This window comes from Gracilinanus agilis, chromosome 1 (genome assembly GCF_016433145.1).
Source record: "Gracilinanus agilis isolate LMUSP501 chromosome 1, AgileGrace, whole genome shotgun sequence".
Taxonomy (NCBI): domain Eukaryota; kingdom Metazoa; phylum Chordata; class Mammalia; order Didelphimorphia; family Didelphidae; genus Gracilinanus; species Gracilinanus agilis.
Genome location: NC_058130.1, coordinates 563,976,005 through 563,999,933, shown reverse-complemented (window position 1 = coordinate 563,999,933; position 23,929 = coordinate 563,976,005). Strand labels below are relative to the sequence as shown.

The window sequence follows — 23,929 nt, the reverse complement described above, 5'->3', positions numbered from 1 at the left end:
CTATAATTAACTTGCTAATACTTTAATTTTTAAAGCAATATTTTTTATAGAAATAAGCTTATAGTTTTTTTCTACTTTTGTTCTTCCTGGTATAAGGATCCATACCATATTGGTATCATAAAATGAATGTGGTAAAGAGCCTTCCTCAGCTACTTTTTATGAATAGTTTATGAAATAGTGGAAATAATTTTTATTAAATATTTAGTAGAATTCACTTGAGAATCCATCTGACTATGGGGAGTTCAATGATGATGTGTTCAATTTCTTTTTCTGAGATGGGATATTTTAAATATTCTATTTTTCTTCTGATAATCTGGGCAATTAATATTTCTTTAAATATTTAGTTTAAAAAGGTTATCAGATATATTGGATATAAAATTGAACAAAATAATTTCTAATGATTGCTTTAGTTTCCTCTTCATTGATTGGAACCTTGTCCTTTTCATTTTTAATACTGACACTTTGTTTCTCTTCTTTCTTTTATGACAAAATCAAATAAAGTCTTATCTATTTATTTTTTTCATAAAATGAACTCCATATCTTATTTATTATGGTTTTATTGTCTAATTCCTTTTATACTGACAGAGTTTCTGCTTTAAGAATTCAGATGTTATGCTAATTGGTTCATAAGTTTTTAAAACTTAAATTACTTCATCATCAAAGGTTCCTTTTATCAATATGTAATTTCCTTCTTCATCTCTTTTAATTAGATCAACTTTTACTTTTGCTTTGGTTGAGATCACAATTGCTACCCTTGCTTTTAAAACTCCAGCTAAATAATAGATTTTGTTCTATCCCTTTACCTTTACTCTTTATGTGTCTCCTTGCTTTAAATGAGTTTCACATAGACAATATATAATGGATTCCTGTTTTCTAATCTACTCTTCTATTCTCTTTCATTCCATGAGTTAATTCATCCCATTTACATCCAGATTCATAGTTACTGTGTTTCACTCCATCTTGTTTTTCCTATATTTATCCTTTGCTTTCTCTATTTTCAGCCTTTCTATATTCACAAATGTTGTTTCTTCTGTTTCCTACCTCTTCAAGTTTCCCCTTCCTTTTGCCTGTCCCCACAATCCCCCTTTTTTGTTCCTCTTCCCCTTCTTACCTCCCTCTTTGGTAAGATAGATTCTATGCTTTACTGAGTATGAATCTGATCCCTACTTTATGCTACTTCCATTGAGAGTAAAGTGTAAGTATTTCTCACCATCACCTCATATTCCTTTTCACTCTATTAATTCTTTCCTGCCTTTCCATGGGAGGTGTTTCTCCTCCTTTTCTCTTTTCCCAGTATATGGAATTTTGTTATCCTTTGATTTTTAAAAACAACATCCCAGGGGCAGCTGGGTAGCTCAGTGGATTGAGAGTCAGGCCTAGAGACAGGAGGTCCTAGGTTCAAATCTGGCCTCAGACACTTCAAAGCTGTGTGACCCTGGGCAAGTCATTTGACCCCCATTACCCATCCTTACCACTCTTCCACATAGAAGCCAATACACAGAAGTTAAGGGTTTAAAAATATAAATAAACAAAACAAAACAAAAAACCCATCCCATTATATTCTACCTCTCCCTGTACTCATTCTATATATTCTCCTATTCATTGCCTAAATAATGATAATATTCTTAAATAGCTTCAGTACCTCAAACATCCTAAGTACTTTAGGTATCTTGGTTACTTTTAATGTCATATGTCTCTTAAGTATCTTAATTATCACCTTATTACTACTAATATATTCTGTTTAACTCGACTGTTCTCCTAGCTTATCTTAAAGGATCTTAAATATCTCTTGTACTATATCATAAGTATCATAAGTGTTCTAGTTATCATTTTCCCATTGACAAGAATGTAATCAGTTTGACCTATCATTTTCCTTGATTGCTTTCAATATGTTATTTTGTTTTCTCTTATGCCATAGAAATCTTAAGTATCCTAGTCACCACTTTTCCATGTGACTATGATTAATTTAACACCATTGATTCCCTTTAGGTTTTTGTTTGTTTGTTTACTTTCATATGCTTCTTTTGAGTGTCAAATTTGACAGTGAATTTTCTTTTTAATTCTGGTCTTTGCATCAGAAATCTCTAGAATTCTATTTTATTAAATGTGGATAGAGTGCTTTCCCTGGAGTCAAGAAATGAGTTCAAATCTTGACTCAGAAATTTATTAGATGTGTGACTCTAGGCAAATAACATAACTCCTAATTGCCTCAGTTTTTTCATCTATAAAATGAGAGTGTAATAATAGCATCAGTCTCTTGTAGTGTCATGAGAATCAAATGACTGACAATTATAATAATTGTAAAATACAGCACAGTGTGTGGTACATAGTAAATTCTATGTAAATGTCAGTGATTATTATTAGCTATAAATGAATATCAAGCAAGGGCTATTAAACCGAAAGACAAATTTTAGAAGTAAAAACAATAGAATGTCCAAAAATGAGATTTGGAATTCTGGAATTATAAAGAAGATAGGGCTATTTTCTTCAATTTCAGTGTACCTATGAAGGTCAAATGAAAGAATATTTACCTAAAGATTTAACCTTAAAGGAAAAGTGAGGGTGGAAATTGTCTTTTTATATCCATAGAGCTAGAAATAACTACAACTTATACATATATATATATATATACAGTGTATATATACAGTGTAGAAAGAAAACTAGTAGAGATAATCAGAAATTAAGAGAGATGATGCAAGAAATTAAATATTCTAAGGTCTATTCATCACATGGTGTGCAAGTCTGAGTAACATGAAAGGTGAACCAGAGTTCTTGAAGCAAGAAGTGAAATTTGGCTTCATAAATATCACTAGAGATTTTGGTAAGTAAGATATGTCTATAATAAGATTTTGAAAGGGCATTATTCATGTAAAATGAACAAATTTGGTAAAAGGAGAGTAAGGAAATAGCATTATCATAAAAAAGATCTGTTTATGATAGAGAGAATTTTTGTAAGATATTGGCAGAAAGAGTAATGACATCTTAATTTGGGTATACCTCAGTTCTCTTCAGAAAGGAGAAATAGGTGAGGTGTTCGAGAAACAATTCATAATCCTGACAAAGTGGTATGACTTCATAATGATGAAGAACTTCAATTATCTGAACATATGTTATAGATCTTTTTATTTGCAAGGACAATCTTTTTCAAACTCAGAGTCACTAATCATTTTCTGTCTTTCATGATATTCAGGACCTGACACTTACCAATCATCCCTCAGACCATCATTGAGCATTTATTAAGCACCTGCTATATAATGGGCACTATGCTTACCTCTGGGGATACAAGACAAATTAAAATAGGACAACACCATTTCCTTACAGGATCCCCTGAGCAAATAGAAAGTCCCTCACTGGACAACATGAGAAAGCCAAAGAGCTCCTACAATAGGAAGAGAGAGACAGGTCATATTGGGTAAAGGAGATCCCCAAAAGCCTAGGAACATAAAGTCCTTTTACATCTTCTTATGCAGATCTGCTGGGAGGAGCACAAGAAGAAGTATATGGATTCCCCTATAAGATTTTTGGAGTTCTCCAAAATGAGTTCTGAGTAATAGGAGATTATGTCTGCAAAATAAAAGTCCAAGTCTGACAACCTGACAAAAGGAGATAAATCTCAGTAAGCACGGGAGATGAAAAAATTATATTCCTCTCAAAGGATATAAGAAAGGAAAGAAAAAGCATCCTAATGTTCCCAAAAGACCACCATCTACACACTTTCTTATCTGTGTCAAATATCATCCAAAGATCAATAGTGAATATTCAGGCCTTATCAGAAATCTAGGGGGAACTGTGATCTGAACAGTTGGCCAAAGACAAAATACCTTATGAGTATAAAGTCACTAAGCTAAAGTAGAAATATGAAAAGGTAATTGCAGCATATTGCATCAAGGGCAAGGGAGATGAAGGTCAAAAGGACCCTAGTAGGCCAAAGGATTCTAAGAAGAATGAGCCAGATAAGGAAGTGGAAGATGAATATGAAAAGAATGAGGATTAGGATGATGATGATGATGAATAAATGAATAACCTGATGTAATGATTTTTTGTGGGTAACAAGTCACTGTTTTGCTAAGACTGTGAACTCAAGTTCTGCTTATTGTTAGCTTTAGTATAAAAATTGTATAGATTTCTCTTTCATTAATGTAATTGATGCTTTATTTTGAGTATCACTGTTTTTTAATGTAACTAAGAGCTTTTGAGGGGGCACTCCAGATAGATTTTAAAACATTTGATCTTGAATACTTCTGCATTTTAATGGTTTCTTTTGAATTTCTTGACAGTGTGTTATAGCACAGGAAAGTCTTAGGAAACAGTTTCACAGCAAATCTTATTTTATAGAACATTGCATTTTAATAGATATTTTGTAATAAAATTATTTACATTAAAACAAAATAAAATTCAAGGAGTTTATATTTGCCAATAACAAATAATTGGTTATTTGGATAGAAATATCAGAAGCAGTCAGGTAATGATTTTATATGAGAATTTTTGAAAAATAGGAAGAGACCTACAGTCTAACATTTAATTCTAAGAGAAGATTTCAAATAATTTCTAAAAAGAGAAGTTTTCAAATGATTTCTAAAAAAATGGATAAATAAGATGCCACTGAAGGAATCTTTCAAGAATGGAAATGTGAAAGATTGGTAAACCATTATTAGAAGAACAAAAGAAGTTGTCTAAAGAGAAGCCCAAGATAAGTTAAAATAAAAGTTAAAAAAAATAGCTAAAAGAAAATAAAAATAAAGTTAAAAAGGTTTTTAAAAAGTTAAGAAACAGAATGCAAAGTTGAGCAAACTACAAGAATACATTTGCCATAAAAACCTATTAAACTGGGAGGGAAGACCTAGAAATAAATTCAGAAGAATATAGTAATGTCAAAATATCTATCCAAAATTTTAAAGAAAAATGCTACCTGGATGAAAACCCAAACTAGAATTCTTAGATGAGCTTAAGAAAGAGATAAATGGTAAATGAAAAAAATTGGTAAGGGAATGAGAGTAGTACAATTAAATTATGAAAATTAAGAGATTTGTGAGAATTAACAAATTATTTTAAAAGATACATATACACACCCATGCACACATACACACATATGCACACAGAAAGACACCCTAAAATATTTTAAAAGCAGAATTGGACAAATGGCAAAAGAGGCACAAAAAAAAACAGAAAACCTTATAAAAAGTAGCATTGCCCAAATGGAAAAAAGAGTGAAAAACTAAATGAAAAAATAATTTCTTAAATATTAGAATTAGGTAAGTGGAAGCTATTGAGTCTATGAAATATCAGAAATAATAAAGTCAAGTCAAACTTGAAAAAATAGAAATGTGAAATATCAAATTGGAAAAATAATAGATATGGAAAATTAGATTGAAGAGAGAAAATTTAATAATTACTGGACTACCTGAAATCAGTGTTCAAAGAAGGAGAAAACATCATATTTTAAGGAACTATCAAGGAAAATTGTCTCAATATCTTAGATTCAAAGGGTAATATAGAAATTGCAATAATGCATTGGTCATCTCCTGAAAGAGATCTCCAAATGAAAATTCCAGGAATATAATAACCAAAATCCAGAGCACCCAGGTCAAATAGAAAATATTTCAAGTAGTCAGAGGGGAGCAATTCAAATATTATGGAGCTAGAGTCAGGATCACAGAAGCTTCCATTAAAAAAAAAAAAAGCAGAGGGCTTGGAATATGTTATTCTGGAAGACAAGGGAGCTAAGATTACAACAAAGAAGAGTTTACCTTAAAAAATTGAATCTAATGTTGAGGGGAAAATGTATATTAAATGAAAAGAAGAATTTCAAGTATTTCTGATAAAAAAAAACAAGACTAAAGACTAAAATAAGACTCCAGATAACTATGAGAAGATAAACATGAAAGAGTAATCATAAGGAATTCAATAAAGTTCAACTATTTACATGCCTATATGGGAAAATGGAACCTATAACTATTAAGAACTTTGCATTATTAGGGCAGTTAAAAGTCTAAAAAAATGAAGGGATGGCTATGAGTCAATTTTTTTTTGGATTAAATCTCCCAAAACTGAATGGATTAGAAAGAGGAATACTGCAAGAATGGAGAATGAAGAGGTAGAATAGGGAAAAATCCCTCATATGATAAAGGTGCACAAGGAAGAGCTTTCATATCGGAGGAGGAAATGGAGAAATGGAAGGAAATGCTTAAATCTCACACATCAGAATTGGTTCAGAGGAAATAATATGTGTACACACTCAGCTGTGTGTAGCAATGTAATTTATCCAATAGTGAAAGAGGAGATAAGTGAAAGTGGAGGAGACTATAAAAAGGAGGGTGGATTAAGGGAGACTAATTGAAATCAAAGACTATCGAGTAGGGACAGATTAAAAAGAAAGAGATAAAAAATGGAAGAAAATAGGATGTAGCAACATAAACTATCAATAATCATAACTGTGAATGTTAATGCGATGAACTCACCCATAAAATTGAGTAGATAACGGAATGGATTAGAAACTAGACTCCAGAAATATGTTGTTTACAGGAGATACACTTAAAATATAAACACACACATAAAGTTAGGCAGTGTACAGGTCAAATAAAAATTCTCTAAATCAGTATTGATTAGAGAAATGTAAATTTTAACAACTCTGAAGTACCACTTCACATCTATTAAAAATGACATATACTGAAGTAAATGAAGGAAAAATATTTACAATAGTGAAATGCTAGTGGAGTAGTAAACTGAACCAATATTTTGGAGAAGAAAAAAATGTTCAAAGGGGTATAAAACTGTGCATACTGTAATGAGGATATGAGGGTGGTTCAGTAATGGAGATTGATAAAGCTGTAGGCAGTCAGGAAGCTAGTGTGGCTTAACCTCAAACTGTTACTGATGGTGCTGGATTTAGGAATGACCAGAGAGTTGGAGACATCTACATAAACTCTCATAGGAGCTGAGGGAAGATTATTCAAGTCATTGGGTTTGACCTTCTGTTAGAAGTTTTAATAGTCCAAATACAAAGATTCAATAGGAGAGTCTACTAGGACAAAAGGATGGATACCCAAGATTGGTGAGTACCTGAGACTCCTGCCTGGGGCAATTTCCAGACAGACTTCCTTAAAGCTGCAAAGCTTTGGTAAGAATGGGGGGGGGCACACCAACCTTTAGATATTAATAACTTTTCATAACTTGAGAATAACACTAATTTCTCACTTCACACATGATGAAGTTCTATTACACTATAATAATTGATGGGAGTGTAGTTTCAGAAAAAATTGCAAGAACTCTAGGAACTGATGCAACATAATGTGAGAAGACGGGAGATTTTTGGGCATAGTAACAAAATATTGCAATGATAATTAACTCTGAAAAACTTCATTCTTTACTCATTCGCAAAAAGAACTCATGATAAAAATGCTAGCCACATCCAGAGAGAACTAATGAAGTGAATAAAAATTGATGTACAATTTTTTCACTTCATTTTTTTGTGGTGAAATATGGCTAATATGGAAGTATATTTCATAATTTCACATATACAATTGATATATTGTTTGCTTTTTTCATGGCTGTAGGAAGGATTGGGAGAGAGTGAGAATTTGGAATTCTAAATTTAAAAAGAAAAGAATGTTATAAATCAGCATTGGCTACCTGTGTAGAGTTTAAGTGCCCAGAGTCTCTCTGACCCTTAGGGCAGGGCATGCAAAAAAATTGTCTTCTGACACTGGGAAGAAGGGGAATGGAGCAGCTCTGGAGTGTGGGCTGGGTTCACATGCCAATACTTTGCTAATGCTATTATAAATATTAATTTTTTAAGAATACTTTTAAGGAGGTTAAGGGCTGGGTGGGCTGAGATTCTTAGGGAATTTTTAGGACAAGGAAATTTTTTCAAGTTATATTTCAGAATAGAAAAGAATAAATTAAGAGATAAGGAAGTTATGTAGGGCAAATGGGATATATAACAGGTAAAAGAGAGGAGAATAGAGAGAAATAAAAACTATTCAAATTAATTTTGTTTCTATTTTATCTTTCAAGAAGAATAATCTTTGCACTGGAAAAAAATAATTGCATTTGCTTAATAGAGTTTTAACCAAGATAAGCAGGGAGATAAAGCTACTTTTGAAAAATTTAGGTTTCTAATTCCAGAAAAATTATATATGAGAGTACTAACAGAGCCAAAGAATTATTGATTATTTGTCAGTTATATTGGAAAGATTCTGGAAAATGGGAGACATATTGCAGAATGGTAGAAATACAAATGTCTCTATTTTCAGGAAGTCCAATCATAGATTAAGAACCTTGAATTAATTTATTAAAATAATGCAAAACAAAACAAACAGGAATATAGCATAAAATAAATTATTACTAAACATTTAGGACAGGAAATAGTGATCACTATATACCAGCATAACTCTGATTTCAAATGCAATGTTCCTAGACTAGTAGGGCAGGGAATTATTGCTTTCCTAGACTTTAGCAAAGCCTTTGACAAAGTCTCACATGATCTTTTCATAAAAAAAAAAGGTAAAAGTACAGTCAGGTGAATTAGGAAAAGGATTAAATTGTGACAAAATATGCCCATTAATAGTCTGATGTCAGTTTAGAAAGATGACTCTATTGAAGTGTGCCAGGAATCTGTCCTTGTTCCTTTGCTGTTGAGAATTTTTATTAATGAGTCAGTTAAAGGCATAAATGGCTTTCTAATCAAATTTACAGCTTGCACAAAGCTGCAGGGATAACTAGCATGTTGGATCTCAGAATCAGGATTCAAAATAGCCCAAATAGCATAGAATATTGGGTCAAGTCTAATAAGATGAAATCTAACAAGAATAAATGTAAAATCTAACATGGTTTTAAAAATCACTTTCAAAATTTCAAGATGAGGGTTAAGGGAGGTACAATACTTCTTGTGGGAAATTTCTATATTTTAAGGACCACAACTTTAATATTAATCAAAAAAGTGATATACCACCAGAAATCTTATTGAAACTTGGCTAAATTAAGACAGTCAAAGTGAGGAGGACAAAAGAAGTAATTGTTCCTATTTCTTCTGTTGTGGCCAAAGTATACACGGAGTATTGTGTTCAATTCTGAAAGCCAAAAGTTCAAAAAAGAGAATATGTGCAGAAGACTAACTAGGATTTTAAAGGGTCTTGATATTACTTCCATATGAATCACCTGAAAGATTGAGGATTTTTTACTCTGATGAAGAGAATTAGGGCGGAGAGGAGAGTTGTTTCTAAATTAACAAGAATATCACGTGGATTAGAAATTATACTTTTTCTTTTTGGCCATGTTTGATGTTACCAAGAATCCTGGGTAGATGTTTCATGGAGGAAAATTTTAGAGTTGATCTAAGGAAAATCTTCCTAACAATAAGAGCAATACAAGTGGAATGGATGGTCTCCACATGCAGTGGACTCTCCCTCACTTGGAATCAAAGCATTCTCCCCGAGTAGAAATAGTTTTACTAGAGGTCTTGATTGCATAAATTCAGGTCTGGTATGGAACATTCTTGTTCATTTTCAGGTAGAATTAGATGAATCCTTGCAAGGCTGAGATGTTGTGTCTTTGTCTATGCTTATACAAGAAACAAGAAGTAATTTTGCTGACGCCTCTTGCAGAGGCAAGAAGGACTATACAGCAGGCCCTGTGTCACCTCACACTATTCTAGGAAATCTTCAGAAAAATACAATAAATTGGCAATATCACAAAGACTAAGCACAAATCAATTAGGTATTATAAAATTAGCTATACAATAAGGACATTTATGACGTGAGGTAAGAGTTCATTTTTCCTTACAATTTTCCATTATCAATAAAAATTCCTTTACTACACTATTGAAAAAACTGAAGTACTGTATGTAGTGTTATGAATATTAGTGTGAGTGGAAGATTGTTCTTTGTTTGAACAATAATCTATATATACTCTGGGAATATTGGAAACATTAGATTTTTTGTTGTCTTGCTGAATCATAGGAAAGTAATGATTTTTGTCTATAGGAAAGAAGCACATTGCTCAAGCAATAGATGATATATATACCTATGGTTGTGGAGTGAAAAGAAAATGTGTCATTTTCTGATATATGCTTGTGTTACCTATCAGAAAGGTAAGACTAAAATGCTTGGGTCTAATTTTCATTATGAGGCTGAAAATAAAACACTTCTTAAAACACTTGAAAACAATCTATAATAATCAATATTTACTTGAAATATAATCCCATAATTTCTTAGTTACATCTTTCTAAAATGTGTGTCATACTTAACCCTCCCCTCTCTTTTTTGGGGGGGCGAGAGGGGAGAGTCAACAATCTTTTAGAATAAGAGAACCTTGTGAAGAGTTGAGTGCATGAAGGAAAGAAAATTTGGACATAAAGGAGCTGAAGGTAAGACAGCATGAAATTTTCTCTCTGCTATTACCTTTGTATTTGACTCCATTATTCATTGCTCTGGCCCTGAAAATGGTATCTCAGTTTAGACTGTTTATAAAAGCCCAAATTTTATTCAGCATAGAGTAGATGAAATTGAACATGAACTGTGAATTGGTAATTTATGCACCCTAGGTATGCTCAAGAATTATGAACAAGGTGACCTGATGGTATTTCTGAATAATTGGTTGTCTAGCTTCCTAGGAAATTTCACCTTTATTACCTCAGCATGGTATCATCCCTGTAATATCTCATCAGATCAGGCCCCACCAAGAAGTTTGCCACTGGTTTGTGTCTCTTTCAAACTCAAAAATATTACTGAAGGATGAAAAATCCCCACAACATATGAAATATGCATTTTTTCTGAAATTGAATTCTATCTATTAATGTGAAAATTTTCTTGACTGAACTAGTCAAGAGAACTCTCTATGATTGTGAATATAAATAGGATCGTTTTGCTTCCACATCGGATTGGTTTCTTCTGTATCAACAGAGGTTCTTATTCAGTCAGCCAGTTGCCCTGGAGTTACAAAGAAAATTGTGGCAAATTGGTGTGTGCTACTGAAGGGCACTTCCTTACACAGAATTCTTTGAAAATAGGATCAAGATTCATCTATTGGGTTTAGGTGTGGTCGTACATTACTGTAAAGCTACTTGTATTATGTCCTCTTAAAGTCCTTTTCAGTACTATCATTTTATAGTGTTTTAATGTCCTTAGTAGGATTCTTGCTATATTGTCAATATCAGCAGTCATGAAATATGATTAATCTTTCTGGGAATTTCATTAATTTAAACTTAGCTTTCAGCAAATCTGGGAAAAAAATCATTCACTGAAATAATAGTGAGAATAGCTTACACTACTTTTTCAGTGGACAGATATTTTATAATGAGAAAATTGGACAAATAGAAATGTCATATACTGAAATAGCAGGAAAGGAAGTTATAGAAGCAATAGAATGGAAATGGAAAGTAAAGAAATCTCAGTATCCCATAATGACATAGATTTAGAGCTAGAAGGTTCTTTAGAACTTAAATCACCTAGCTCGATTCCCTCATTTTATAGATGGAGAAAAGGCTAAAAGAACTTGAATGGATTGCCTAAGGTTGCAAGAGAAATGTGTCAGAGTTGGACTCTTAAACTATGTTTTCTGACTTCAGATACAACACTTGTCATCCAGCCCTGGAGTTAATAGAAAATATTTCATGGAATTATTCCTCACTTATAGTTAGGTTTTAGGAAAATTGAAAGCAATTACAAATATTAAAATGTATTTAGAATTCAGTCTAAGGAACTACATAGGAGGTAGTAAAGTACAATGAAAAAATATGTAAAGTGAGAGAATTTCCATTCAAATTCTGACTCTATCAATTTTTCTTTATATAGTCTTACACACATTATTTAACATCTTTGGGCCTCAGTATTGTCAAAGGGCAAATAAACACTTTGGATTAAATACTCTAAGAGATCCCTTCCAGTTCTAAATCTATAATCTTATGATCTACAATATAGTGGAATAAAGACTATTCTAAAGCCCGTAATCTCATATAAATTAAATTTTAATTATAAAAACTAAATTACAACTGTCCTTTTATGTTAATGACATCAGAATTTCATTCATCTGGTATCCTGAGAATATATTTTTTAAATTTTCCCTCCCCTTCCTCCTCCTTAAATTAGTCACCAATACTTAATGATTCTTATTTCTCTATATAGTAATGATGATGATGATGATACATAATAATAATAGCTTTTGAATACCACTTTAAGGTTTTTGCGATGTTTAACAAATATTGCAATTTTATCACAGCAATTTCTATATTAACATTCACATTTTGCATATGAATAAACTGAGGCACAAAGAGTCTCAGTAACTTTTTCAGAATCACACAGCTAGTCAGTGCTGAGTACAGATTTGAATTTATGTCTTCTTGGTTCCAAGTCCAACATTATAGGTACTCAAAACATTTTACAACTCTGACATTCCAATAATATCTCTGCTTTCAATCTCTTTTTTATATCAATCTTTCCTGTACACCAATCAATCATTCATTAATTAGTATTTATAAAGTATGCCAGGCATTATGCTAAGCTCTGGATATGCAAGGACAAAAATGAAACAAGCCCTAACTTCAAAAACTTACAGACACCAAGACATGGGTCTTACAGAAACATTATTTTGATCATATGACTCCTATTCAGAAACCTTCAAAGACTTTTCAGTGGCTATAGAATAAATCTCAAAATTCTCTAGTCTGAAATTAAAACCTTTCACCTTCTTCCTGTGACTTACTTTTCCAACCTGATTTTTCAGTAGTCTCTTACAAAAACCTGTCCTGCAATTCTGTTACTTTGTCAAACCTTAAAGACTGCCCCCCAAAACTACAAAGTACTCTCTCATCATTTTCTCCTTTGATAATCCATCTCATGAGCTGGTTTTTTTAGAGACCTTTTGTAATCACCTTCAATGCTAGTATACTATTAAAACTGATTTTATTCATATTTATTTTTATTTATAAATATACATGTTATATATATAACATGTATATTTGCTTGCAATAATGTGTAACTACCTTTAAGCCCCTAATATTACAATAAAATATAAACCTTATTGAGAAAAGGAACTCTCATTTTTGTATTTGTATCTTGAGTGCTAAGCACAATGCCTCACATGGAATAGGTATTTAGGAATATTTCTGCTTGATTAATGTCTGAACATGCTTTGAATGAACCTTTCTTGCCTTTTCTCCTCATCCCTCTCTTGATTTATCTATTCCAATATCTATTCCTATAACCTCGCTATGAAGGCTTCTTTAATCCATTCATAAATGATGTCTTCTCTCATTGAATTTTAGCACTTAATATTTATATCATTCATTGTGCTATTTCTGATCTAAGAATTATCTGTGTCCTTGTTTTATCTTTCCACCTATTTTGCTATTTTGTGAAGTGTTGGAAAGAAAAAAAAAAAGCTGAGCTTTGATACACTTTGGTATCCCACAAAGTGCCCAAGAAATACTTTGCTGAGCACAAGTGAAGCAGTTTTTTCTATCATACAATTTATAACTTTGTTCTTGTATAGTTGACATTATCTTGTTCTCCCTTAAAGGAACCTCCTCGTTCTAAAAAAAATTGAAACCTAAACTTTCAAATTAATTTCTTAAAAATATGAACAAGCAGTTTACATTTTCTTTTTCTTTTCTAACTTTTCACTTGCTTCCTACCATCCTTCCTTCATCTCTCTTTAAAAAAAAAATTAAACCCTTACTTTCCATCTTAGAATCAATACTGTGTATTGGAAAGGGCTAGGCAATGGGGATCAAGTGACTTGCCCAGGGTCACACAGCTAGGACATATCTGAGGCGATATTTGAACCCAGGACCTACTGTCTCTGTGTCTGGCTTCTGGCTCTCAATCCACTGAGCCACCCAGCTGCCTCCCCACCTTAATCTCTTTTTATTTTTTTCTCTTTCCTTCTTTCCTTACTCCCTTCATTCCTTGTTTCCCTTGTAACTTGCTTCCTTCCTTCCTTGCTTTCTTGCTCCCTTCCTATCTTTCCAATTAGCACTGGCTGAAAGTGCAATATCTAGTCATGGCCCTGGTTTCAAGGCTGATTAGCGTGGATACCTTGACTCATTCTATTTCTGATGTGAATGATATTCATCCATTTTCAGACCACCTGGTGGCCCCTACCCCTACCCTACTCACTATATTGGTCCCAAACAGTTCAGATCGCTTTAAGCACTACTGTAGCAAAGAACTCCCAAACTCACTTGATGTACCAGCTATATCATCCTTAGTATCAGGGACAAAAAAAAAGTGCAGTGACACCCCCAGTTGATATTTCAGACATTACTATTGACCCTTTCAGTGAAAATCTCCATACATATGAGACAAAAGTGTATGTATGGGCTGTAATCTGCAGTACTGGAGGGGACATCTATAGTGATGAAATCATAGATGCTTTAAACCAAATTAATAAAAGGTTTAAATGAAGCAGTGGAAGCTTTTACTTTATGAAAAATTTATTGTAGAATAATTGGTTCATTTTAACTAGTCTCTACAGAAAGAAGGAATTCTTAAATTCTTATGTGACTGACATTATTTAGTAATAAGTATTTAAGAAGTGGTAAATTTGGATTATATTATGATTTCTTTCTTAAGTAAAATATGAAAATCCACAGGGGAAAGATAAAAGATTAATCTCTTAGAAATTAGTCCTTCCTTTTCCAATGTGGATGGTCTTAGTGAGATAGAGACCTTTTTTTCCCTTCATTGATTCCAGTGATTTTCTTATTATCCTAATAAAAGAATATACTCCAGAAATTTATTTGGAGAATATTTATCCTAATTGTTAGAAAATGATCATGCAAATAAATTTGGAAAATACAAGTTTAGATTTTTAATAGACCATTCTTGATTAATTTCTCTGTCCCTCAGTTCCCTTATCAGTAAAATGGAGATAAAAATAAGTTCACAAGAGACAACCATGATGTAGTGGAAAGATAACTTGCCTCAGAGTGAGGAAAATCTGGTTTCAAACCCTCTCTTTAACATAAATAGACTATGTGACTCTGGGAACATCTCTTGATTTCTTAATGCTCCATGAAATTCTCAGAGATTATAAATTACAAAGGAAATGCCAATATTCATTGATAGAGGAGGTTTCATCACTTGCCTTTCTAATGCAGAAAAAAAGGGTACAGATCTGATGGGAGATTTAAATAGAAATTTTAAAAAATGAATATATTGTGCTCAATGCTGAAGAAGGTAAAAATGAGGTAGATGGTGATGGACAGATTTTGTGTCATAGTTACCTCCTGGCTCCAGCAGATCATGCTAACGTTCCAGGATACTTTATATCATGTTGGACTTGAATGGAACATAGTAGAGCAGGTATATTGAGCAAGTACTTATATCCACAAAAAGATGTTAATAGGTTAGATACATGTAACTTAAGAAGAGTTATACTAGAAAATCACAGTAGTGTTGTAAAAATTATTTTTTCAGAGATCAGAAAATGACAAAATTTTTGAGAGAAAAATTATTTTTATAAACCTCTACTATCACAAGACCCTAGGAACTTATGGGTGACACACACAGGAAGGAGCAAGATGATTTTGAAATACCTGTTTTGAAGTGAATTGGAAGAATATAAAATACAAAAATAACATTCATTGAATTTAACTTATTTGTATAGAAGAGAATTCACATCCTTTTTAATAAGGACTCAAAATAGGCATTTATAATAGCAACAAAATATTGTGGTTAAATTTTACAATAAGGCAAAATTGGAAGAGAATATGATATATCACTTGCTGTGTTATATTTGATCATCTTTTCATTCATTCGGTGCCTACTGTGTACTAAATGCTGTGGGGGGAAGAGAGAGAGAGACAGAGAGAGAGAAGGAGAGAGAGAGAGAGTTAAGAAAGGATGGGATGAAAGGCAGATATGGAATAATAAATGGGTAGGAAAATCAGAGAAATTATTTCAAATTATTGAAGTATAGTAGTAAACTAAAAAAAATAGAGAGAGGAAGGGATTGAAGAGCTAGGGAATATGAAAATCCCACTTTTACCTATACTGGTCAAAGTAATAGGATAGAAAACACAGAGACTGGGAGGGAAATACATTTCATTCCACAGGGAGGAAAGAACTAACGGGGAAGGAATAAAGGGGGCATAAAAAGAAAGTAGTGTCTGGAAGGAATTGTTTGTGAGCAAAAATAAATTCTTAGCTTTAGCTTTGAGGGTGAAGCCTGAAGATGAGTTTAAAAATAAGCAAGAAAGAGTAGCAATCTGTAATTGAAGTTTGGGTGAGTGAAAAAGAAGAGGGCATGAGAGTGAAAGAATATTGCATCAAGCATGGAAAGCACCCATTTGTGCTCACCACTCTTTTCTGATTGTAATGAGGGGATTTGAAGAAAGAAGAGAAATAAGAATATAGGATGTAGAAATGCACTGTTAAGAATGATAACTCAGAGAGGGAACTGATTCGACAAACTCCGGGACTACCTATCACCCCCAGAATTAAATATAAAATCCTCAATTTGATGTCCAAAGCTCTTTATAACCTATCTTTACCAATACCATTGTCTTTCCAGTCTTCTCACATCTTCGACCTCATTTTTCTTTCCTAATCATACAATGAGATACAATGACACTAGAATTCTTGCTTTTCTTCTCATAATGCATCATTTCTCAGGTTGGAATATTTTCCTTTCTTCTTTCCCATGCCTGGAATGTTTTGCTGAGCACAATACCTGGCACCATTTCTTCAGTTATTTTTCAGTTGTGTTCAAATCTTTGTGACCCCATGTTATATTGATTTTAACAGAGATATTTGGGAAGCTGAAGATATGCCAGTGTTCAGTAACTTGCTAGACTCACTCCTCCCCCACTGACAGGCTTGAGTGATGAGGGAGGGGCATAAACTGGCTCAGTGCTTCCTTCTCCCCCCTCCCAACAAGCAGTTAGAAATCAGTTGGAAACGGTGGTTGGACTGATGTCTTCTGGCAAGGCTAGGCCAGGCTATCTCCTAAAGATGTAACTTTCTCAAATTATTTCCCCACAGGTTTGACTAAGAGATAAAAGGAAAAGCTTGATATCATGAAATTATCAGGGACTGAAGGAGGATCTGACTTGTATGGATCACAAAGCCTGAAGGAATTAAGCTTGAAAATGGTTGTGAGTATACCCCAAAATAACAGCTAGGCACTACTCCCAAAAGATGAAGGTTTACTGATAAGAGAGGAAGGGAAAGGGAGGAAGGTTTTGTGAAGGATAGAATGAGGTCTGGGAAGCCCTAAATTGTTAGGTTGAAACAGCCCCTTCCCCAAGGAGGGAGCCAATAGCCCTTATAGCTAGCTTGCCCTCAATGCCTATAATTAATCTCTTCTACTATCTAAATAACTAAATAACAATTTTGCTGTTGCTGGAAAGGTCTAGTTCAGCTAACCAGGCTAGCTGTTAGAAAGAATGAAAATGGCTTTTGCCACAAGAGGTCCCAAAGCAATCCAGAACTGGGATCAGCAAGCAGAGTGATCTGCTCACTTCCAACCCCAAGAACCAACTGCCTCTAACTGCCCCAAACTGCCCCTCACCCAGAGTTCTCTGGGGGGGGGCTCCCTGGAATTCTAGATTGAGGCTTGACCCTGTATCTTGCAGGAATTCCACCCTGCCATTTTCCATGTTACACCTCATTAGGACATTTCTTGGTAAATATACTGGAGTAGTTTGTCATTTCCTTTTCTAGTGCAATTTTGCAGGTGAAGAGACTGAGGCAAATAGGGCTATAATAATAAACCATTTATCAATAGATGAATGGCTTATTGTCTTATAAATTTGATTTAGTTTTCTACAAATCTCTGAAATTAGACCTTTATCTGAAAAGTTTGTTATGAAATTTTTTTCCAATTTTGTTTGTACAAAAGATTTCAATTTAGTATAACCAAAATTATTCATTTTACATACTATCTTATTTGGTCATAAATTCTTCCCTTCTCCAAAGATATGCCAGGTAAACTATTCTTTATTTACCTAATTTAGTTATACTATCACTCTTATTTCTAAATTATTTTGACCATCCCTTGGTATAGAATGTGAAATATTGGTCTATACCTTGTTTCTGCCACCCTGTTTTCAATTTTAATAGCAATTTTTGTTAAACAGAGAATTCTTATTCTAAAAGCAAGAGTCTTTGGTTTTATCTAACATTAGGTTGCCAGGGTCATTTATCTCTGCATATTGTGTATCTAACCTATTGCTCTTCCTGGCTTAGGTTAACAGTACCATACATGTGTCAAAAACAATTTGGAAGGATTCCTTCTCTGCCCATTATTCCAAATAGCTTATATATTATTGGGAATAATTGTTCCTTTAATATTTGGTATCATTCACTGTGAATTTATCTGGCCATAGGCATTTTTACTTAGAGAGTTCATTGGTGGCTTGTTCAATTTCTTTTTCTGAGATGGGAATATTTAAATATTCTGTGTCTCCCTTTATTAATCTGAGCAATTTATATTTTGATAAATATTCATTCATTTCAATATAATCATTTCACTGAGATTGTCAGATATTTTGAGACATAATTGGACAAAACTGGTCCTAATGATTGTTTAAATTTCTTCTTCATTGGTGGTGAGTTCACCTTTTTCATTCTTGATACTGATTATTTGATTGTCTTCTTTCTTTTTTTAAAATACAATTAGCTACTGCTCTATTTTATTTGCTTTTTTCATAAAACCAACTCCTAGTTTAATTTATTAATTCAACGGATCTCTTACTTTTAATTTTATTAATTTCTCCTTAAATTTTAGGATTTCAAATTTAGCCTTTCATTGGGGATGTTAAAATTATTCTTCTAGTTTTTTTTAGTTGCATACCCAATTCATTGATCTGCTTTACCCCTATTTTATTGAGTTAAGTATTTAGACATATAATCTTTCCTCTTAGTACTGATTTGGGCATATCTCATAAATTCTTATTAATGAAATTATTGATTGTTTCTATAATTTGCTCTTTGGCCCACTTACCCACTTATTTAGTTTCTAATTAATTTCATATGTATTTTTATAGACCATTGCTGCATATATTTTATTGCATTATGATTTGAAATGTATGCATTTATTATTTCTGCTTTTCTCCATTTGGTTATGAAGTTTTTATGCCTTAACATTGGGTCAGTTTTGGTGTAGGAGATATGTACTGCTGGAAAGAAGGCATATTCTTTTCCATTCTCATTCAACTTTCTCCAGAGATCTATTAGTTCTAAATTTCTAAACTTTCATTCACTTTCTACTTCTTTATTGTTTATTTTTTGGTTTGATTCATATAGATCTAAAAGGGGGAAATTGAGGTCCCTATATGATATAGTTTTGCTGTCTCTTTCCTCCAGAAGCTTATTTAATTTCTCCTTTAAAACATAGAGGCTATGTCATTTTATTGGATATATGTTTAATACTGTTATTACTTCATTGTCTAGTACCTTATAGCAAGATGTAATTTCCTTCATTATCTCTTTTAACCAGATCTATTTTTGCTTTAGCTTTCTCTGGCATCATGATTGCTACTCCTGCTTTATTTTCCTCTGCCTCTCTAAATTGATTTTTAAAATCCTTTTGATACTCTTCCAGAACTTGAGACCAATTCGTATTTTTCCTTTGAAATATGTTTCCTTTGAAATATGTTTCCTTTGAAATATGTGTTTTAATATGTTGTTTAATATGTTTTTCATGATCCTCTTTTGTGTCTGTGTCTGTGCCTTGTTCTTTTTTGTCTCCATAAAAATTTTTTTTCTATGGCTAGGGTTTTTTATGTTTGTTAATTTTTCTAACCTTTTTCTTGATTTTCACTTTTATTTTAAAGGTGTGTTTTGTTTTCAGAGTAGAGAGGGAACTCTTTTAAACTTCAGGTCTTCCTTGATGCTACACTTTGCTCTATTTCTAGGTTTCTGCAAGTTTCAGTTCTTCTAAGTGATATGAAGGTCTATGGGCTGGGACCTCTGAAAGCTACATCCCACTACAGATTCAGTCACTCCATTATAATGCTAATTACTTGCAGATCTTGGAGCACTGTGAGCTATCCTATGAAGGGGATCAAAGTCTAACATCAGGCTTGGGCAGGGGCTTTTGGTCTCACTCTAGGCTTTATCAGATCATGCACACTGTGGACTGCCTTGTTGGGGGGCTTGTATCTTCACCTTGAGTTTTGGTGAGGGTTAGTTTAGTTTGGGCTCATATATGTCAGAACACTGTAGACTGCCTTATTCTGGGTTCAGGGTCTTGCACTAGGCTCGGGCTCTGGCTCTCATCCAAGCTCTGAACTTATGCAGATATGGCATGTCATAAAAACTGCCTTGCACTTGGATTCAGGATCTTACTGCAGAATTGGGCTGGGGCCTGCAGGTCTACATGGTGGGTATAGGATTTCACTGCTGTTAGCTTAGGCAGGGTCTCAGGATCCAGATATTGCCTTGGCTCTGGTTCAGAACCAGGAAAAGTAGATAACAGCTTGTTCTTGGCTTGTTCTGGTACTCCTTGGTATAGCCTCTTGTTGACTGTGCTCTTTTCTCACCCGAGTGAACCAGACCCTCTCTGCCAACTTTCAAGTTGTTCTTTGCTTAAAAGTTGCTTTACTCTGCCTCTTTGTTGGTTCTTACACTTCCATATTCTTTTTGAAGCATTATTTTAAGATTGTTTGGAGAGGATTCTCTTGGTAATTTGAGCTTTCCTTGATTCTACTCTCCCATCTTCTAAGTATTTTTGAGACTTTTGAACCATCATAACCAAGAAAAAAAATGTATTGTGTATTCTGTTACTTCCCATAATTACTGATTTCATATTATTTTTATAACATTCCTCATATTTTTACTTGTATTTACTCATCAAAGAATATAACTTGTTCTTCTAGCCAGGAAATATTAACTTAGCTTCAGTAAATATTTTTAAATCAACACATGATAACTATATTTCAATGAAATGACTTTGTTTTTATGCTACATATTTACTTTATGAATCAAAAATATTATTATGTAGGTGGTAGGTTTCATGGAACTATTAAAAGGGTCCATGACAATAGAAAGTTAATATTCCCTATTCTACGTCTACAACATGGGATCCTAATGACTAGGAAGCCTTTAAAACACTGTTAAGAGAGCAATAACTGCATTTTACTAGGAATTCACTCTCTTTTACAAGAAGCACACTGTACAGAAGGAATCAAAATAGAAAGAGCTAATCAAACAATTATTTAATTTGTCTTCACTTTCATAATAAAAGTTAATTATACAAGCACTCTAGGGGGTAAGTAAACATACTTATAAATTTATGAAGCATCACTCTTTTGTCCAGGCAACATCAGCCTTTTGTCCTAATGGAGAGTATTGCATATTTATGGTTCACTGAAGGAGCAAAAGCTCTTTAATTGAATTGATATACAAAACGCTTTTCTTTTAAAATACCCCAAAAGTAATTGGATATAGTTTGTATTTTCTATTTCATTAGAACCATTCTTCTGCATTAATTTAATTATTCCCTGTCACACATTCTATCATACTACTGCTCTAACGACCCTTGAGAATTAACTTTCTTTATCTTTAAGTTAAAAAATGAACTTTGGTTTACTTCAAGTTAATTATCTTTTGGTTTATATTTTCAAAACTAGTTTATACAAGATGTTAGAAAATTTTTCCTCCTTCATTCCTTCATACTTTTTATGTCTTCCTTAGTAGCTCACACTGGAAGTACAATGACTATTAATGTGACTCAAACCACTATTGAGCTACATAAAACCTTCAAACTTCTCAATTTCTGATTTTGGATGATTTGCTCCTCCTTTGGCAGCCAGGTGCACCTCAGTCTCTGGTATTCAATCACACTGGTACTAGATGTAGCACAAACACTTGATTAACTTTAGTCCACTGTACCTTAGAACACAAGAGTTCAAATGGTTCACCAGCCTTAGCATCCCTAGTAGCAAGGATTCTAAGAGTGGTCCACAATATTTAGTACTCATCCTTTAACACTATCTGTGGTTCCCTTCAATTAGTTATAATTTATATCACCAAATTTTCTTCCTGTGTCACATCATCAATTCCAGAACAAAAAGAAATATTGTATCCTCAGACTTCACAGCATCTTCATTAAAGATGGTTTCCTGCAAAAAGTGGATTGAAATGTACTGACAACATGAATAAATAATTCCATAGCTCAGGATAGAACAAAAGGTGTATTTTTCCCTAACAACAATTCAAACAATTCCCTCAGAATTCTTTGGAGCATGCTGGCAATATGCTTCCATCATACAGATTTTCAGAATAATATGAGAATATAGAGATTCTAGTCAATACATAGCTCTACCTGAACATTAAATTCATCTTAAGAAGGAAAACACAATTAAATAAATTTAATTCTTTCCTTGTACAGTTAGTCAAATTGGATGTGGTCTTTAGTGCAAAAGCAAAAGTGGGAAAATAGGTTTCCTTTTCCTAGGTACTGCTGCCATTCAACCAGTCTATGCTGATTAATTATTTCTTTTTTTTATAAATGCTTACCTTATGTTTTACAATCAATAATGTGTATTGGTTCCAAGGCAGAAGAGTGGTAAGGGTTAGACAATGGGGATTAAGTGATTTGCCCAGGGTCACAGAGGTAGGGAGTGTCTGAGACTATATTTGAACTCAGAACCTCCCATTTCTAGGCCTAACTCACAATCTACTGATCTACCTAGCTGTCTTCTGATTAATTATTGACAAGTCTCTTTTAATTTTTAAATTTTTTTTTTCTATTCCAAGTTGTAGCATCTTTTGTTTGGCTAAAGCGTTATGCAGGAAGCAGATATTCATAGAGATTTTCAATTTATTGGAATAGCATAGGGAGTACTAAGATAAGTAAAATAAATAGAAATTATTGTGAGGAATTTTGCATAATTTTCAGAAGTAAGTAAAAATCTACACACTTATGTAAATGTTTCCATCCTTTAGGAAGGAATGAATCTCATAAAATATGAGCATTAATAGACATGATATTATAAATTTGATTTGATTAAAAAATACCATATTTCTGATATGAGAATAATATATCTTTTTATTCTATCTAAAAACACTTTTGAAATTTGGATGCTATACCATTTGGTGCATACATGTTGAGTTCTGATATTTCTTCATTGTTTATACTGCCTTTTATTAGGAGGTAATTACCTTCCCTATATCTTTTAACGAGATCTATTTTTACTGTGACTCTGTCAGAAATCATGATTGCAATTCCTGCCTTCTTTTTCTCAGTTGAAGACCAATAGATTTTGCTCCATCCTTTCATTGTTATTCTATGTATGTCTGCCTGTCTCATGTGTGTTTCTTGTAGACAACATATGATAGGATTTTGGTTTCTAATCCACTCTGCTATTTGTTTCCATTTTATGGACAAGTTCATCCCATTCAAATTCAGAGTTATAAATTATCAACTGTGTATTCCCAGACATTTTTATTCTCTCTCCTTGTTCTGCCCTTTCTTCTTTCACTATTTCCTTCCATACCAGTCTTTTGTTTTTAATCAGTTCCATTCATCTCCTTCTTTATTGTACTTCCCTTTCTACCCCTCCCTTCTTATTCCCCTCTTATTCTTCTTTAGGGTCTTTTTAAGCTACCCCCACCCTCTTCCTTCCTAGTGTTGCTTCCCTCCCCACTAGTCCTTTTGTTACCCTTCTACTTCTCTATAGGTTGTGAATCAGTTCTCTGCCCCAGTGGATCTGATTGTTCTTCCCCCTTTAAGTTGATTTCAATGCACTTAAGTATTAAATATTTCCTCTCTCCAACCTCTTTACCCTTCCAGAGTATTGTTATTCTTCCCTGTTTGGCCACACACTTCTTTATGGGATATAAACTTACTCCATTTTGTTTGTTTTCCCAATTTTCTTAATATTACCTTCTTTTTTTCCTCTCTACTTTTGTATATATTTATATAAATATATATGTATGTATGTATGTATAAATATATATATATATATATATATATATAACTACAT

At 33.1% G+C, this 23,929-nt stretch overlaps 1 pseudogene; it reads left to right on the top strand.

Moving 5' to 3' along the window:
* The first annotated feature begins 2,751 nt into the window (after nucleotides 1–2,751).
* On the top strand, nucleotides 2,752–4,015 carry LOC123254191 (annotated as a pseudogene).
* The last annotated feature ends 19,914 nt before the right edge of the window (nucleotides 4,016–23,929 follow it).